The 20,251-nt window shown below is 47.8% G+C and overlaps 1 long non-coding RNA gene across 1 annotated transcript in view; it reads right to left on the bottom strand.

Annotated features, from left to right (window-relative positions):
• LOC142040255 (uncharacterized) overlaps positions 1 to 19,319 on the bottom strand; it is a 33,944-nt gene extending 14,625 nt beyond the window's left edge. Inside the window, exon 1 of the long non-coding RNA XR_012653139.1 lies at positions 18,575 to 19,319. This is a non-coding gene — a long non-coding RNA (uncharacterized LOC142040255). The remainder of the gene's footprint in view (positions 1 to 18,574) is intronic.
• Between the last annotated feature and the right edge of the window lie 932 nt (positions 19,320 to 20,251).

The following is a 20,251-nucleotide window of genomic DNA, read 5'->3' as shown; positions in this document are numbered from 1 at the left end:
TGAGGCACCAGAAGACTACAGTGTCACCCAAATTGCAAAGCCTAGCCCCTTGCAGTTGCAAGCAATTCTGCAATGGATGTTCAGCACAGAGATACAGGGCACGTTTGTATCCTGCACTCCCAGCCACAAATTCCCCATTGCACGCCGTGGCGGACTGAAGGTCAAAAGCCACACTTACAACATGCTGCAGGAAAAGAACAGGAGACGCTCAGGGAACGATCAGTACCCTGCCCTGCTCCAAATCGAGCAGAGCTGAGTCTGAACCTCCTTGTTGAGCAACTACTGGGCTACCTGGCAAAGGGAACCGTGCTATGTTGCACGTGCAGATAAAGTAGCTCAAGTGGAGCCACTGAAGAGGGAACGTGCATTTTGCAGACCTTCACATGAATGCAGCCTGAGATGATAGGCTGTAACTGCTCTTTGCCACTCGCACTCTCATTGATCTGTTTGTGCTTAGGGGCCAAATCAGAACTGCAAGGAACCTGTGGATGCCGTTAGGACTGGATAGGACCCGAGTGCTGGTTTTGCAGACTCCCATCAGCGCCTGGCTGAGAGCTAGTTTGACATCTTCACAAACCTGGCCCTGCCACACACAGGACCACAACGGTCCTGTTCATGGACCATGGCGGAGGTCACTCTGGAATCACCTTTCTTCTGCCTACATCAAACCTCTAGGCTGAACACAGTAACAAGATGGCAACCCTGTGAATGCAGTTAATCTTGTGGTGTAACCACTGCTTAAATGTGAAAGGACAACAAACACTCCAATCCATCAAGGAATTTTGATTGGATTAGAAGCCCTCTGTGCTTCATTATAATCTCCCCAATGAAGGCAAAAAGTGAAACTACATCTGGAGAACAGAGATTAAAAAAAACATTATAACAGTTTAATTATCTGTTATTACTGGATTAACATTCATTTCTGATCCAGATGCTCCTCAGATAAATAGCTCAGGTGATTTATAAGAGTGTTGTTTTATTGTGCAGTGAAAGACTTCTGGTCCACAAAATGAAAACAAGGGCTTCTTTTAAAGCCAGATATCCAAAATGAAGGAAGCTTAAGCAAGACTCCATCTGCCTGTCCCTTTTTCTTGCCTACCCCAAACTTTTGAACTGCTGGCTGATTTCAACCAACCTGGAAGACAGGTAGGAGCTTCAATGCTGTTAAAAAGCTTTTACAAGTCTTGCAGAAACAAGCAACCATTGGAAAGGGAGAGACAGCCTGTAAACGAACCCTTAAGTTTCCTGAGCAAGGAAAAAATTACAACCTGTGCTCCCATGTTACTAGATGCCAAAGGACGTGCACAAGAACACACACTCATAAATGTCCCCAAACACAACGGGACAGAAGAGCTCAGACTCAATCACAAATTGTACAAATCTAGCTTCCAAAATGTGGGCACTTGTTTCACCGCTTGCACAACTGGGACAGTCTGTGTGATCCAGACTTCCTCTGCAGGTACCATGCTGGATCTTGGTGCTGTACCACAAGAGGGAGAAGAGATGCCAAAACAACTTTTCTTTCATTATTGAAGAAAGAAATGTAGCATTTGCATCTTTTCAGAGCCACTCTAAAGTGATGTGCTGAGAAATGAAAGAACCTGTCTTTAGGGACAGGCCACCAAGGAGGTTTGCAGACCTGCTCACTGGAACGTGCTGTTGCCAGGTTATGGTCTGGATTCAAGTTCCAGCCCAAGCCACAGAGTTCTTATAAGCAACTGAGAGAATCACTGAATTGCTCTTCATCTCAGTTCCTGAATCTGCATAATGTGGACAACAGATACCTCTCTACCTTCTTGTCTATCACACCTACATGGACAAGGCTGTCCCTTGCTGCACTATCAAAGAATGGAACAGAACAGACTTATAGCTTTCATGTGCTACTGAAATAAGCCTCAATAACATGCCACAGTATTTATCTGTCCAGATTTCTGTGGTAGTGGGCTCTACTTGACCTTTCCATTTGAGAAGGACTAGGTTATTGTGATGGGTTGACCCTGGCTGGATGCCAGGTGCCCACCAAAGCTGTTCTATCACTCCCCCTCCTCAGCTGGACAGGGGAGAGAAAATATAACAAAGGGCTTGTGGGTCGAGATAAGGACAGGAGAGATCATTCACCAATTACCATCACGGGCAAAACAGACTCAGCTTGGGGAAAATTAGCTCAATTTATTACAAATCAACCAGAGTAGGGTAATGAGAAATAAAACCAAATCTCAGAACACCTTTCCTCCACCCCTCCCTTCTTCCCGGGCACAACTTCACTCTTGGATTCTCTACCAAACCCCCCCAGCGGCACAGGGGGATGGGAATGGGGTTTACGGTCATCACACGTTATTTCTGCCACTTCATCCTCCTCAGGGTGAGGGCTCATCACACTCTTCCCCTGCTCCAGCGTGGGGTCCCACCCACAGGAGACAGTCTTCCACGAACTTCTCCAACGTGGGTCCTTCCCACGGGCTGCAGTTCTTCACGAACTGCTCCAGCATGGGTCCTTTCCACAGTGTGCAGTCCTTCAGGAGCACACTGCTCCAGCGTGGGTCCCCCACGGGGTCACAAGTCCTGCCAGAAAACCTGCTCCGTGGGCTCCTCTCTCCACAGATCCGCAGGTCCTGCCAGGAGCCTGCTCCAGTGCGGGGTTCCCACGGGGTCACAGCCTCCTTCGGGAACCCACCTGCTCCGGCGTGGGGTCCTCCCCGGGCTGCAGGTGGAGATCTGCTCCACCATGGACCTCCATGGACTGCAGGGGGACAGCCTGCCTCACCAGGGTCTTCACCACGGGCTGCAGGGGAATCTCTGCTCCGGCGCCTGGAGCATCTCCTCCCCCTCCTTCTGCACTGACCTTGGTGTCCGCAGGGTTGTTTTCTCTTACATGTTCTCACTTCTCTCTCCGGCTGCCGTTTTCGTCTTTCCCAACTTTTTTCCTTCTTAAAAATGTTATCACAGAGGCGTTACCACTATCACTGATTGGCTCGGCCTTGGCCAGCAGCAGGTCTGTCTTAGAGCCGGCTGGTATGGGCTCTCTCTCGAACACAGGGGAAGCTTCCAGCAGCTTCTTACAGAAGCCACCCCTGTAACCCCCCCCGCTACCAAAACCTTGCCACATAAAACCAATACAGTTATGCATGGTCCTTCCCCTCATGCAACCAGACTCTGATGTTTAGCTGTGTCCCTGTCACACCGAGACTGAATGCTGTCAAGTCTCTGCAAAGCTATGTAGAAGCTACACAGGCTAGAAAGGCATATCCACACATCTCTGTCATCCTCTCCTGCCTCTGTACAGCACAACTGACAGCAGGCACATGATACAGCTTGTAAAAGTCTTTAGGAAGCAAAGAGAAAAGACAGCGTCTCTACTACCCAGTCCTCTCTGAGGAAGGTCCTGTGTTCTAGACATTGTTCTTCTCCATACTAGCTAATCAGCAGGGCATCGTACAAGGCCCAGCACAAAGCACTGTAGCACAACTGATCCCCCGCTGAGTCACATAACATCTAGTGGGTGACACCATATTCTACCTCTCTACAGGATTTTTGCATGCTACAAAGGTCATCTTGCTTCTTCACCCCTCTCTGGTGGAGAGTGGAGCAGCGGCAGCTGTGGAAGCAACAGGCAGACTGGGAAAATCACATTAGTAACGTGCAAAACACATTGTACTTTCAAGTGACATCATGACACTTGGTTCTACCCATTACCACTCATGCCTCAGGGGTTGCAATAACCTTTCATGCTGGACATGGCCAGCGCTGATCTATAAGTTCTGGCTGACTTGATCCAACTGCAGCCCACCTTCCCAGGAGATTGAGTAGGCAAGTGCAAGCAGAAACTGCACACAAACACAGCCCAGGGCAAACTAAACAGAGACCAAGCACAAACTACACACATGGCTCAACAAGTAGTTAGCCCTTTCCATTACAGGACTGTACAACTTAAGGAGACAAAAGCTCTCTTTCTCTCTCCCTTTCCCAAATGAGATCATTTGGCAGCAGTCCTCTTCATTCTGGCTTAAAGATGCTGTCAGGCTCTCCTCTTTCTTCCCTTTTTCTAAAGCAAATTTGCAGTGCAACTCCACTGAAATTGGAGATCAGGGTTGTGTCTGCTTTCACACCTCTCTCTATGATCCCACAGCCCACATACTTCCAAACCTATCTGGCAGAACTACTTTTAGAACTATCTTTTTTTTAATAAATGGCTGTAGTTGGCCCTTGGTTGTGTCACTAACCAAAATCAAGCCCCCACATGCTAGCAACGTGATTAAAAGCTAGCTTAATTAAAACTGCACTTAAACTAAGAACTTTTCTAAAGGTTTTCATTCTTTTCCAGTATAAAATGCTCAGGGTAGACCATCATATAAACTGGGCTGAAGTTTACTGGTTTATAGCAAGCCCACTTTCATTTATAAGACTCTTCATTTCAGGGTCAGAAGGGAACACTACAAGTCACTGCTCTGTGACTCCCAGGTATCACAAGCCACAACAGTCCCAATGAATCCTGTATTTTGCAACATTGTTGAGGGAATTCTCCCTGAGCAATGCCTTTTTGTTCTCCACTTGAAGTTGACAACTATGACAAAACCCAAACACTTTCCCTGGAACTACTTGATAATCCAGCAGCTGTGTCAGCTGCAGTACTCCAAACTGAGCTGAGCACATAACACAGCAAAATGAAACAACAGCAATACAGAATTGGAACCTGGAGCGAGAGTTATTGCTAATTCAGGGTCAGAACTACAGCTAGTTTAACCCCGACGCCAATGGCCTTGTACAGATTTCTATCAGCTGAAGCACCAGCTATCAGTCTGTCTTGAAATATTTCTAAGTTTCCCTTCTATGTCTTACTGCCATTGCCATGTTGATATGACCAACTCAATCTACTCAGTCTTTTCTAATGCATAAACCACAGATATTACTGGTCCTCTTTTAAATATCAAGCAGTACAAACATGATTCCTCTTCTCCTCAATGTTGATTGGTGCCTCAGTTGCCTGAATTGACTCACACAGCTCCCTGTTGGGGCAGTGGCTATGGGCCAGTCTGTACTGCTACTTCCTATGACTGCCTCTTCCTAGGATGGGGCCAGAAATGCACACATAGTGTCCATGTGCTCCTTAATAGGATGACCTGACCCCAGCCTAAGACTGTGTTTTCCACTGCCTCCTTTAAACCATCACCCCGGCTGATACACTTCCCCAGTGCAAAAAAGGTGCAGCATACTGTATGGGCACACACCCCGCAGAACATGTGGAGTCAGGGAACTTGTCTGCACACTGGTAAGAAGAGGCTGCAGAAGACAGGTACTGCGTTCCTGCTGCATAGGAGGATTGAGGCCAAGCCAGAGCACAGTGTGGCTTGGCTGGGGATTGCACAGGCATGGTGAGATCTATACTCAAGTCAAAATCTCTCCTCGTTATCATCCTCTTCTCCCTCACTGACTTGCAGATCAGGCATACCTGAGTTCAGGGCTTAGTTCAGGTACTACAAGCACTACAGTAACATGGGATTTTCAGAGGGTTTGAGGTTTGCTTAACTATGTACCCACGGAACAGCAGGAAAAAATTAAGTCAGCACTTAAAAATCTCCACGACAGTACCTGAATTAACCACTGGAACTACCTCCTTTATGCAAGGCAAGGTGCTGCAGGTTCGAAGTTGTTGGAAATCCAAATAGTTCTCTCACACCACCTGATACCTAAACAAGAACTGGTGTATCATCACCACCCTCAATGACTCAACTCTTAAGTGGGGATACTGCGTAGTAAGTACATGGAGTACTGTGCAACAGGACAGCTTGTAGCCATGCTGCCTTGAATCCTAATGGTATCAGAGGAACCTTCATCAGACAGAGAACTTGCTAGTTCTCTTTTTACCTGTGTGCCTCTCTATTTGCTGCCAGGATACAAACCTTAAATATGCCAGGGTTTTATAGGGAACAAGAACTAGAAGACCACTGGCTGCTCAGAGTTGCATATACCCCCTACTGACCCATGCTTCCATTTGGTCTAGGCTTCTTATTTTAAATTGTCTTAGGGTAAAAGTGAAAGACTGATTAAAATTCACCCAACCAAGGAGAAAGACACCTCCAAGCCAGGGAGTATGTCTATGCTGCCTCAAATAATACACAGAAACTTCAGCTCCTGGGAACTCTGAAGCAGTAGTGAGCGAATCAGTTCTGCATCACACAGTGATACTTGAAGCACCTTGGCAGATAAGCTGGCTCCGATACTGGTTCCAGTTGAGCTGCACTAGTCTGGAACTGCACCAGCTAATATAGCTCAGCTACTTCCCACATCCAAACCAGCTCATTTACAGCAAGCTCAGGCATCTCTAAGCAGAGGGTTGTTTCCAGCCTCTCAGTAGACATGTGTCTGCACTCTGCTTTTGGCACCTATGGGAAAAGCAGCAAGCTGCCTGTTCCTACTGCAATAAAGGTAGTTACCAGACTCACCACAAGGTTTACTATCAGATGCTCAGGCTTGCTTCTTCATTGCTTAGTGCAGAGATAAGAAATAAGACATATTTTGTAATATTTATTATTTGGGTAACAGCAGCATTTAAAGGCTGCATAAAGGCCAATGCCAAACATCATTCCCAGACTACGTTGTAATCCTTCTGCTGAAGGCCTTATAGACCATCTGACAAGCCAGCTGAAGGAGACGACATATAGAGAAAGACAACAGAAACAAAAAGGATGAAGCAGCCTGGCCAAAGTCACCAAGCTTATCAGGTTTAGGCAAAATCCCAGATCTCAGCTCTCCTGTGGGCCGCCTCCTTCAACTGCACCTTCTGCACTGTCAAGTATCACAGAATATATGCACTGCAAACACTGTCCTTAAAAAAAAAAAAAAAGCAAACTTATCAACATCCTTTTACCAGAAACATAATGAGCACAATCCCCCTCACTCTGAGAGGCAGAAACTGATGAAGCTGGCCCCCCAGCTCCATCCCCAAAGCAGGACCTGCTGTCCAAGAGGACCCACGCTCCTGCAGGCGTGTTTCTGGGGCTGGCAGAGGGGCTGCTGTGCTATCCCCAGAGCTCCCAGCACCCAACCACTCACACTGCTATGTGACAGGATGAAGCCTCAAGGGCTGCTCCTACTTCTTTCTCTTGCTGTCAAACCAGATGACATCTCACTAACGTATGCCTGGTCAAGATGCAGAGGACAGAGTTTACCCAGTCAGCAACTGCTGAGTCATTATTTGTAAATGAGTGATAATCAGGAAAAGCAGAGAATCAGTGAAAGCACATAAAATGCAGTATAACAGCTGAGGAAAAATTTGTGGGGGATGAATAATATAACCTTGTACTGCAAAGTCACCTATGCGATATACCATGTTAATATGAATGTACAGTGCAGGGTTACCCTGGTAAGCAAAACACACACTAAGCAGGACACTGGCATAACCAGAACTGAAGAACCTGGCTTCCCAAAGGGGCCAGCGTCAGCAGGCTGTGCATGAGCTCAGCAAGCCTGCCCCACATGTACTCCCATGCAGCTCTGCTCTTGGCTGGCAGCCCAGTACTGGCATGGCACCCTCCACAGGTCACCCCTCCCAGTGCAGGGGACAGGAAAGGATCTGCCACTTCACAGGTGAAAAACACAGCTGCAGGAGAAAAATATGCACAGGGAACCTAATGGAGAACCAACCAGATCTGTCCTGGTTTTGGCTGGAATAAAGTTAAGTTTCTTCTTAATAGCTGGTATAGTGCTGTGTTTTGGATTTAGGATGAGAATAATGTTGATAACGCACTGATGTTTTCAGTTGTTGCTAGCAGTGTTTATACTAAGTCAAGGACTTTTCAGCTTCTCATACTGCCCTGCCAGTGGAGGCTGGGAGTTGGGAGGGGACACAGCCAGGACAGCTGACCCAAAGTGGCCAAAGGGGCATTCCATACCATGTGATGACATGCCCAGTATATAAACTGGGGGGACTTGGCCATGGGGGCACCATGGCTCAGGGATTGCCTGGGCATTGATCATCAGGTGGTGAGCAATTGTATTGTGCAACACTTGTTTTGTATATTCTATTATTATTTTCCCTTCCTTTTTCTGTCCTATTAAACTGTCTTTATCTCAACCCACAAGATTTACTTTTTTTTTTTTTTTTTTTTTTACCCCGATTCTCTCCCCCATCCCACTGGGGAAGGAGGAGTGAGTGAGCAGCTGCATGGTGCTTAGTTGCTGGCTGGGCTTAAACCACAACCGTACTTTTTGGCACCCAAAGTGGGGCATGAAGGTTTGAGATAACGACAGATCTGACCAGAGCATGTTAAAACAAATTTTTTGTAAGTATTCATTATATTAGTTTAATAGTCGCTGGTCACAATGTTGATTTATTGGCTCTCAGAGTTGTTGCGCTTGTTCTTAAGAGTTGTGTTACGTATCACCTCACTTGCCATATATAGTCCCTGTGCTGCTGCTTATCATCAATGGGAGGTGGATTAAGGTTATTGCTTTGCCGTACTATGTATGATAGTGCATACCATGGCTTACAGTATGATAAAATTATCAGTTGTGGGACTAATCCAGTATTTGTACTAAGCATTGCCATCACTTCCATACTTCAGGAGCCATCTCTCAGAAACTTAATAATTACACCTTTTCTCCTTGGAGAGCCAATCTAGGGGGGAGGCACCTTCCTCTACCTTCCCTTTCTCCTCCAGGCTAGTTACAATAGCTCTTGAGAATTCTGAATACCTTGCAGATGCTGAAACCAGCATGGTCCCATTGCTGGGAACCACCATGTTCCTGAATGTGGTTCAGGTTTTGTTTAGGGTAACAACTATTAAAGAGTACCACCCAGAGATCTGCCCCAAGGCTGGAGAGTTATGAGTGACAGATTATATGGGATAGCATGGGCAAATGCCTAGGACGGTGGGCACCTCCAGTGTTTTGGAACTTCACCCTTGAACAATTGCAGAATCCCGAAAAACTAGTAGAATATTTGGAAAAAGTATGCTGTTACCCCAGCAATTCCAGGGAAGACACAAATCACTGCAGTGTGCTGGGGCCTGGCCCATGCCTACCGAGCCCCGTTCAACACTATTCAGTACCCTCAAGGGGAAGAGAAGGTCTCTGGATCTGATGACAAAACAACAGGCTCTACTACTCCAACCCCAGCGACAGGCACTGCACCTGAACCAGAGAACCAACCTGTACTGGTATCAGTTGCCCCACACAGAAGAAGAAATACACAAAAAAGTCGGTTCACTTAGTAATGGATGAAGATGAGCCAGTGTCATCACTGGAACAGGAGGAAGAGGCAGAACCAGAGGTAACCACCTGATCCTTATCCCCAAGTGAGCTGCAGGATATGCAAAAGGATTCCAGCCATTGTCCAGGAGAGCACATTATCACCTGGCTGCTCTGATGCTGGAATAATGGGGCCAGTAGCTTGAAATTAGAGGGTAGGGAAGCCCAACAGCTGGGATCCCTGTCTAAGGAAAGGGGCATTGACAAGGCAATTGGAAAAAAAGACACAAGCTCTCAGCCTCTGGAGGTGACTTCTGTGAGGTGTGAGGGAAAAGTATCCCTTCAAGGAAGATGGTGTACACCATCCAAGCAAGTGGACTACCATGGAGAGAGAGGTATCCAGTGCTTGAGGGAATTAGCTGTGCAGGAGATTGTTTATTATGACCCAGACAATGCACAGTTACCCACAGATCCAGATGAAGTCCAATGCACGTGACCCACATGGCGGAATTTTGTATGGAGCGCACCATTGTCGCGTGACAACTCATTGGCAGTAATGGACTGGAAAGATAAAAAGGGACTAATGGTGGATGAATTGGCTGGCTGACTCCGGCAATATGAAGAAGGTCTCTCTTCCTCCCTTGTCTCAGCTGTGAAGAAACTGCCAGGCATATTAACCAAGAAACGGTCCTGAGAGTTCCAGTGATTCAAGGATAAGTTCTGCCCCTCACCTGTAGGGACCAGTATCTCAGCTATTAGGCATAAGTGTTCCTCTGCTCGAAAAAAAGAATACAGAAGGTACACACCATGGAGTACCCTGTGGTTTTATCTATGTGACCGTGGAAAGGACATGAGGGAGCAGGATGGAAAACTTAGCTCGACCCTAGAGGCACAAGCATGTGAATTGAAAGGAAAAACAACCACAAAAGGGGATTCTTCCAGGAAAAATGCCACTCCAGTTTCCAGCAGGCAATTCCCCAGAGCAGAAGGGCTGATCTTACTTCTGATCCTCTTGGAGGGACTTCTAATTCATGTTCACAAGAAGTGGGTAACCAATACTGTGACCAGGATTAGAGGGGCCTTGCCTCCAGCCAGGTGGAGGAAAGGGTCAACTGGGTTTACCAGACTGTGTGGATTCGACAGCCTGGCACATCAGACCCACGGGTGTACAAGGCTGTAGTGGACACTGGTGCAGAGTGTACCCTAGTGCCATCAAGCTATAGAGGGGCAGAACCCATCTGTATTTCTGGAGTGACAGGGGGATCCCAACAGCCCCACTGTGGCAAGATATCGTGTCCCAGCTAGAGAAGCTGATTGTAAAAGTACATCACGTAGATGCTCATGTACCCAGGAGCTGGGCCACTGAAGAACTTCAGAACAACCAGCAGTTGGATCAGGATGCTAAGACTGAAGTGGCTCAGGTGGCAACTTAAAGGTGAATTACTTATGGCTCGGTGGGCCCATGACACCTCAGGCCATCAAGGAAGAGATGCAACATATAGATGGGCTCGTGATCCAGGGGCGGACTTGACCATGGACACTATCGCACAGGTTATCCATGAATGTGAAACACATGCTGCAAGCAAGCAAGCCAAGTGGCTAAAACCCCTGTGGTATGGAGGGCAATGGCCAAAATATAAATATGGGAAGGCCTGGCAAATTGACTGTATCACACTCCCACAAACCCACCAAGGCAAGTGCCATGTGCTTACAATGTTGGAAGCAATCACCGGATGGCTGGAAACATATTCTGTGCCCCATGCCACCACCCAGAACACCATCCTGGGCCTTGAAAAGCAGGTCTTGTGGTGACACGGCACCCCAGAAAGAATCGAGTCAGACAACGGGACTCATTTCCAAAACAACGTCATAGACACCTGGGCCAAAGAGCATGGCATTGAGTGGGTGTATCATATCCCCTACCATGCACCAGCCTCCGGGGAAGCTGAACAATACAATGGACTGTTAAAAGACTACACTGAGAGAATGGGGGTGGGACCTTTGAACATTGGGATACACATTTAGCAAAAGCCAGTTGGTTAGTCAAACAAGGATCTACCACACGAGCTGGCCCTGCCCCATCAGACCATTTACGTACTGTAGAAAGGGATGAAGTCCCTGTAGTGCACACAAAAAAATATGCTAGGGAAAACAGTCTGTGTTATTCCTGTCTCAGGCAAAGGCAAACCCATCCGTGGGAATGCTTTTGCTCAAGGACCTGGCTGCACTTGGTGGGTGATGCAGAAGGATGGGGAAGTCTGATGTGTTCCTCAAGGGGATTTGATTTTAGGTGAGAATAGCCAATGAATTAAACTGTGTGATGTTAACTGCTATATAACCCTGCCACTGTATGTCATCACTACTGTAGTTTTTATATGCTATATCAACGGTATTACAGTAAAAATCACCCAGATTAATGAAGAATGAACTTTGATAAAACTGAGCGAAGTGCAGTAGGGACAGAACCAGTACTGACTTTGCATGCAACAAGCCAACACTAGACACCATCCTCCTGCTGCACCCGATGTCACCTGCCCACCACACCAAAGCCCGATCCTGCTCTGCCGACTGAGCGGAATTTGCACCATTCCTCCTGCCCAGAAAGACTGTTACAAATGGAGCCCAAAGTCATGGACTAAATTAACTCAATGGATATTTTAAAGGCCCACAGACTAAGGGAATGATATCTATGTATATATGTATCAAAAGATGAGAAAAGTCTATGGTGATTAATTGAAAATGTATGGGCAAATGTGGGACATGGTTATGATGTAAATGGTATAGAATAAGGGGTGAATATTGTCCTGGTTTTGGTTGGAATAATTTTCTTCTTAATAGCTGGTATAGTGCTGTGTTTTGGATTTAGAATAACATTGATAACGCACTGATGTTTTTAGTTGTTGCTAAGCAGTGCTTATACTAACTCAATGACTTTTCAGCTTCTGATGCCCAACCAGCAAGAAGGCTGGAGGGGCACAAGGAGCTGGGAGGGGACACAGCCAGGACAGCTGATGCAAACCAGCCAAAGGGGTATTCCATACCATGTGATGTCATGCCCAGCATATAAACTGGGGGGACTTGGCCGTGGGGGCACCGTGGCTCAGGGACTGGCTGGGGATCGGTCAGCGGGTGGTGAGCAACTGTATCGTGCATCACTTGTTTTCTATATTCTATTATTATTTTCCCTTCATCTTCTGTCCTATTAAACTGGTTTTATTTCAACCCATGAATTTCACTTTTTCTTTTTTTTTTTTTTTCACTCTGATTCTCTCCCCCATCCCACTGGGGAGGGAGGAGTGAGCTTAGTTGCTGGCTGGGGTTAAACCACAACAAGATCCCATTTAACCAGGTCTCACTACTATCGCAGAGTGCCTGAGGCAATACTTCAGTCTCAAATTGAGCACTGACTCCTCCACCATTGACTCTGAGTGCAGTCACTTGCAGCACCAAGCCCTAGCAAGCTAAACTAAATCTAATATAGAAACAAGGAAATAGCAGCATAACCTTTACCTCCTTCTTTGAATGTAATTCTTAATTCAGCCAGTGCAGGCCTCTGCCAGACATGGCTGCTGGGGCCCTCCCATGGCTCTGTTACACCCAAGAGTAGTGTCACTAGCACCAGGAAAACCACCTGCTCTGATGTCAGGCAGACTGCAGACTGCACAGAGTCTATTTTACAGTTGTAAATTATGAGCTATTTAGCTCCACCCCCTCCACTTACCAGGTTATACATTCAACACAAGGCAAGGGGCAGAGAGGGGAAGAGAGTTGTCCTCTCTCTCAGATACCTGCTCTCACTTACAACCTCAGCAGACCAAGAGGCATCCTTCTTTACTGCTCTTATCCAGCCCAGTTAAGATTTCAGTCATCCCCTCTGTAAAGTGCTGACAAAGCCATCATTGCTGTGCCACCCAAATATCTGGCAAATAAACGCCTTCATGCTGAATGATTATTAATTGTTACTTGAATCTATGTTTGGATTCCCTATAGGAGAATAAGCTTCAGAAATTTAAGACCAGGACACTACCAAGCCACACCATGTGCCACAGACCCCTGTGCTGAGTCCAGGTCTCCTCTCCACAGGGTCGCTCCAGAGACATCTCAGAGCTATCGTTGGTGCAAGCAAAAGAATATGCCTGACTCTCACATGAAGTGTAACAGCATCTGAATAGCTTACACCGAGATGTCTCTATCAGGAGCCAGCAACTTCAGGGACCCATGGCAAACTTGCTCTGTTTCAGACAGAACACCAGCTTCCCATTCAATGCCCAGTTTCTGCTCCTCAACTGCACTAAAACAGGAACAGTTTAACAAAATTACCTACTTTTATACCACACTTTTAACAGTGATCCTCAAAGCTCTTTGCAAAGGAGGAGCTGCTGCCTTCCTCAGTTTCTTTATCTCTGCAACGGTAAGAAAGGGGAGCTGGCCACTGCCACACAGCAACCAAAAGCCAAAGCTACTACACATTGTAGTCCCAGCCCAACCCTCTTTTCACCATCCTACACAGAGGCCCTGTTGTGGAAAGGTATCACAGCCCATCAAAACATTGGCCTAAAGCTTAGCAGACAGGGATCAGATTTTGGGACCAGACTTTAGTCCCAATGCTTTTTTTTTTTTTTTAAAGCTTTTCTGTAAACACAAACTCTACCTAGTTCATGCCCATTTCTGCTCTCATTGTGCAACTCGGTACTAAAACTGAAGGCTCTTGGGCAGAGAGAAACAATTTCCTACACAGCATTTATGCACAAGAATATAGATCAGGAACCCTATGTGAATTGGAGCTCATGAGCACTCCCATAAAGTGATGCGAGGTCTCAGTCAGGACTCTACCTGTAACACAGTCCTAAAAATGGCTTTTCACACATTCTCAAAGCATCCCTAATGTATGTAGCTCCAATACATTTCCTGACGCATTCTTGCACCTAATTGTGAGCAGCATGATTCAATAAACTGTATCAGAACCATGGAAGTAATTTGCTTCAGACAGGAGAGAAATCACTATTCCACCGTACTATTTATATAAATAACAAGACTTGACCAAGCCAATTGTCACAAACAGCATAATACTGGAATCTAATTCCAGGTAACTCCAGCATGCACACCCTGCTATTGAGTCAGGAGCGCCTTGTTTCAGCTTAGTTTCATCCACTCTGAAACCTGATTTTACTTGAAGAATGAGGATGTCCCGCAGAGGAACTATCCAGAACAGACACTGCAATTTGAAGCCACTGTCTCAACCTGTTCAAGAGTGTATGAGACTTTACTCTAATTAGAAATGCTTTTTCTGACAGTTCTTCTAGCTGGAAATACTTCCTATACAAAGGCTTGCTACTTCCCTAGACCAGCCTGTTTTCCTTCTATTCTGGTGTCGTGGTTTAACCCCAGCCAGCAACTAAGCACCACGCAGCCGCTCACTCACTCCCCCCCCATCCAGTGGGATGGGGGAGAAAATCAGGAAAAGAAGTAAAACTCCTGGGTTGAGATAAGAACGGTTTAATAGAACAGAAAAGAAGAAACTAATAATGATAATGATAACACTAATAAAATGACAACAGTAGTAATAAAAGGATTGAAATGTACAAATGATGCGCAGGGCAATTGCTCACCACCCGCTGACCGACACCCAGCCAGTCCCTGAGCAGCGAATCCCTGTCCCCCCCTTCCCAGTTCCTAAACTAGATGGGACGTCACATGGTATGGAATACACTGTTGGCCAGTTTGGGTCAGGTGCCCTGGCTGGGCATAAGAAGCTGAAAAATCCTTGACTATAGTCTAAACACTACTGAGCAACAACTGAAAACATCAGTGTGTTATCAACATTCTTCACACACTGAACACAAAACATAGCACTGCACCAGCTACTAGGAAGACAGTTAACTCTATCCCAGCTGAAACCAGGACATCTGGACAGCGTGGAGAGAAATGCAACACACTACCAGGGCTGGATGAGTACTGCCTTCTAGTCCCAGGTACGTCCACACAAGAGAGAACGCTCAGCAGAAGCACAAAGCCACAACAAAGAGCAGGTCAGTGAGAAGCTGAGGAGCAGAGAAATAAATTTCTCTCCTCTCCTTAGCAGCTGTTTCTAGAACAGGCTGTCCAGAAGGGTTGTGTAGTGTCCACCTTGGAAACATTGAGAACCCAACTGGACAGAGCAGTGAGCAACCTGTTTTGCGCAGGTCTCCAGAGGTCCCTTCCAACTACAACTGTTGTGTGGTTCTGTGATCCACATGCAGAGACCCCTTTGTCCAGGCAGAGGTCCCTGACTACACCAGCTACAGAAACATTCACCCTGACTGCAAGCAAACTCTTCCTTCTGCTAATGCTGTTGATGAAAGCTTGTGCCTTCCCTGACCTTGAAGCTATGTTATCTGCTTTGGCTGCGAGAAGGCGATAATAGCTCCTGACAATGGCAAGAGTCAGCTCTGAGCCGGTGGAACAGGAAATCCCATTTCTCAAGCCCTTCAAAGCCTGCCAGCCTGCTTGGCACAGTTTCTCTCAGCAGCACTCAGTGAGATTACAGCACTAAAAATAACCCACACAGTAAGTTGTGCATTTAGAAGAAGAAAGGACTTGCCCTCAATGTGGGTTTCCCTTCCACTTGTGGCCTCAAGTATCCCCAGACAGTTGAACTGCTAGGGTTTTGTTCTCCAAATTAAACAGAAGCTGCAGCTGTTGAAGTGGTTTCAAATCAAATAAGAAGATTAAAGGGTACAACAAAGAGCTAAGATACTTTCCAGTTTTTAAACAAGTGTCCCTCTCCCCTCCCTGTTGTTTTCTATAATAAGAAACTCGGAGCTAAATCTGCTTCCTTACCAAAACACTCTGCCCTTCTATCATGAGCTCACGTACAATTGGTTGTATACAGCTGAAATGAAGCAAAGGTAGGTAGACCAGTCCTGCAGACTTCCATATGGAAGACAATTCCTGTGGGCATTCTGCTGCAGTATTGAAGAAAATGTCCAAGCCTGTTGGGTTAAATGCACTGACCAAATCAGCAGGGAAAAAGCATACCTCTTAACAGTAGGCACCAGAATTAGCACTACCTACAGGCCTTACACAAGCTTCGCTGTCTTTACAAACACTGATCTTTGCCTATGCCTACCTAGCATGAACCATTAAAGCTCAGTCATTTGTATCAGATGACTTTCATTAAAGCCAACCTGACTACTGATGAGATTTTCATGCATCACTTGCAAGGCTTGGACAATTTGCATTAGTGCTCTCAAACACAACTGACTTCTTTCTCAGCCCCCAAACAGACTGTATGCTGACATGTGGCAATGAGAATTACCTTCATGACTACGGGCTCAGCTGCTCATTTGATGCATATACACAGTTTATTGCTTATATAGCACATGTCACGTACTGGCTCAATTAGTAACAGTTCACCTTGAGCACAACTACATTTTTCATGTATGCACGTATCTAAAAAAAGTTAATATCCACATGCATGCAGACAAACAGAAAACACCAGCTAGAGTTTTACACACTTGTCTTCAATTTACACTTGGAAGGTGATATGCTGTATTGCTTTACCCAGAGGAAATCAGACAGATGAACATTAAACATAGTAAGTTTTTTAGGTAAGGAGTCCAAGGGGCTGGGCTCTCCAAGAGAACCAGAGAGCTGCAGAGCTCAGAACCACAGCAAATGAAGAACAGGTGTCATATCTCATGGCATCTCAGCAGCCATCACCTAGTAGGGGGCTTGGACAAGGACAACAGCCACCACCACAGAGGCGTACCAAAATCTGCTGCTGCATTTACTACTTGCCTTCAGATTTAAGCTACAAAATAGGAAGGGTGTTTTGCAGAGAACAATTTAAATATAAACTCAATTTGCTCGGAAGCACAGTCCCTCCTATGCACTACAGATGATAATATAACATCATGTAGCTAGAGACTGTGTTATCTCATGGCCAAACAAGAAGGCAGAGTAAATGTGGGTAGGCCCTAAGCATGAGGCCCTTCACTTTGCAAACTTGTTATTTGCTTCTTATAGCTTTTGGAGACCATAATTATCAGTACTGGGGACCCTAATTGTGAATACTACTGGAGACATAGAAAGATTATATGAGTTTATGAACATTTCTAAAAACATAGGAAGAGATGAGAAACAGATACAGAAGAATCATATACCTGCTGCCACACTGCCGTTAAATCCCGTTCCCCTGCATTACACTCCAGGCCCGCACATCCTTCCACTTTCAGAGCTGCAAACGATACACAGCTAGTTCCCCGTTCTGGGTTTCTATCTGGTTTCTAGTGTTAGAGAGACCAAATACTGCAGCACTTGTGATTCTCCTCATCTTTTGATCTTTGCTGGCTTCTCCACTCCCCTCATGCTTCTGCTCCTCCATCCCTGTTGGTTTTAGCAGACCAATAAATCCCACAAAGACCTGAAAAACACTCTGGCTTTCTCCTCGATTAAGAGTGTATTTTGTCTGAATAACATGGATGATATTGAAGTGACTGCGCTTCTGTCCCTCTTTGCCCCTCCAGCACAAACACCATTGGGACCTCCAGCGCCTCTGTGTCCCGCCTGCATCCGCAGGGGATGCCATCTGCAGTGCAAGCCTTCACACCCTACTACTGCACCAGGTGCTAACATGAACACCAACCCCCAGAGACGCTGCCTCCCAGAACCACAACCTCTCAGGAAACGGTCTGCTACAGCTGTGAGTCTGGCACCCTGCTGAGACCTTACTGCTGCAGGGATGTCCTTGTGAGGCACCTCCTCTGTCACCCCTGCCTGGAAAATGTCTGAGCTTTATCAGTATCTGCACTACTCCAACACAGAGCTCCAGAGGCTGATGCACACATCTGTGGAAGACGGCACGGGCTACAGCCATACCCACGACACCCTTAAAAGATGATAGCTACTGCGATGCTCCTAGCATGTCCGAGGCACCCTTTCTTTTCCTACCAGTGCACGCACCCTCCCTGCGCACTGCTAGTCACAAGACGGCCCACTGGGGGAGGTTGCTGCCCACAGGCCAGGGAAACGAACCCTTGGGGAGCAACTCCAGCTGCACCCCGCAGAGACCGGCTACAGCCTCAAGCGGTGGCCACGACAAGAAGGAGGCGGTGGGGACCATTCCTCTTGCTTACTCCAGCAGGGCCTGCGAAAGGACACCACACCTTGCCCTCGAGGGGTGGCGGCCGCCGGGGGCCTGCCTGTCGCACCGGGCGGCTTCGCAGGTCGTGCCGCCCCGTCCCCACTCACAGCCCCGCCACCCTCGCCTCGCGGCAGCTGCCCCGCGGCCGGGGCGGCACCGCGGAACCTTCCAGACAGCGCCTCGTCTTCCCCGTTCGGCCGGGGAGAGCGCTGCCCCGGCCCGGCCCCGCCCGCCAACCGCCCCACTCTCTCCCGCGGGCCCTACCTGCTCCGCTCCGCTGCCCTCCAGCGGGCCGGGGCCGGGGCCGGGGAGCCGGGGCCGGGGAGCCGCCGCCGCGCTGGCTGCCCCCCTCCCGCCGCCGGCGGCCGCTCGCCAACGGCCCCCGCACGCGCCGGGGCGGAGGCTCGCTAACGGCCGCGCCCAACGGCCGCCGCGCGCGCGGGGGCCTCTCCCTCCCTCCGCGGGCGGCGGCCGCCCCCGCAGGCCGGGGAGCCGGCCCGCCTCGGGGCAGCGCCGGCGGGGCCTTCCCGCACCGGGACGCTGCCGAGGGCGGCTGGGCCGCGGCGAGCGCAGGGCCGCGGCGATGGTGCCGCAGACCCGCCCCGGGCTTGGGCCTGCCCCGTTCAGCCCAGCCGTGCGGGGAAGCACCCGCAGAGGTCTCGGTTTATTCTTGGGCACCCACCAGCCGAACCGGCGAGCCCGAGGGGCGAACTGCCGGGCTCTCCTGGTAACCTGGAAGAAGTTACAAATCCAGCGTGAAGGTGGGCACTCACGAGCAGAGAGAGATGCGTGACAAGCCAGCGGCCACGCGAACCGACCGACCAACCGGCGAGAAACCCCCCAAACCCCACGCAAGCCAGGGACGTACCTGATAAGCTTTTTCAAATGTATGGGACTGAGAGTGTTGCAGGCGGGGAGGGTGGAGAAATCCTTCCTATGCTACATCTGGAAGCAACGTGAGAAGCTCAGGTTAGCGATGAGAATGATGACAAGCAGCAACACTTTTTGGTTACAGTGGTTTCCATCCAGATCGGACCTAGGGGGTGCGTGATCGCTCTGTAATTTGGATTAATCTTTTTCAATGTGTTACTGCAGAAAACCCGGCCCACGGGGTCGAGCCATCCTTGCTCTTTGCCCACACGTGGCGTGCCTGTGCTGCGAGTAGCACGCTGGGTGCAGCACTACAGACCCCAGTGCTGCGAGGAGACGACGTTAATGCCACGGCCGGGAGGACGCTGCCTTACGTGCCGGCCATCTTCGGGTCCTTTGGTGTAGAAAGTCGTGACAGGGTACTTACTGGGTCTGGCAGTGGCGAGAAGTTTATTTTCATGGACATAAACAGGACACTCAGCAGCTAGTATCTTTACTGAATGAATTTATTGGTTTTTGAACTAAAGTTGCTCACAGTTATTTAACAAGGGATACATCAGATTTTTTTGTCCATTTTAAACCATTAAATAATGTCAGTTTGTGTCTGTATACGTGTGTGTGTGCGCGTGTGTGTCTTCAAAGTACAAAATAGGAAGGATAACAAGAGGTATTGCTTTCATTTATTCTTATATCTTGTGTAAGTAATCCCCTTCCTGCTTGTACCACATGGGTTTTGCTGATATAGGTATTTTTAAATTATTATTATTATTTTGTATTGAAATCCCAGCCTTTTGTAGAGGTACAATGTAACAGAAGCATCAAAATCTATACACAAGGGAAGAGAAAAGAGGGAAAAGAAGGACAGGGGTGATGGGAGGGGAGCTCGGAGGAGAAGTAGAGAGAGGGCGGAGGCAGGAAAGACAACGAAAGCAAAAGAGACTAATTTACAGCAATGTCATGCAATTAAAACTGCCCCCCTCTTCTGCACCCTTGCCTCCCCCCCTCCCCAGCCATCACCCCCTGGTGTCTGACATGCACACAGCAATACGAGAGAGAAAAGTTTAAGAATAG

This window comes from Buteo buteo, chromosome 16, assembly GCF_964188355.1.
Source record: "Buteo buteo chromosome 16, bButBut1.hap1.1, whole genome shotgun sequence".
NCBI lineage: Eukaryota > Metazoa > Chordata > Aves > Accipitriformes > Accipitridae > Buteo > Buteo buteo.
This window is presented reverse-complemented; position numbering and strand designations above follow the sequence as displayed.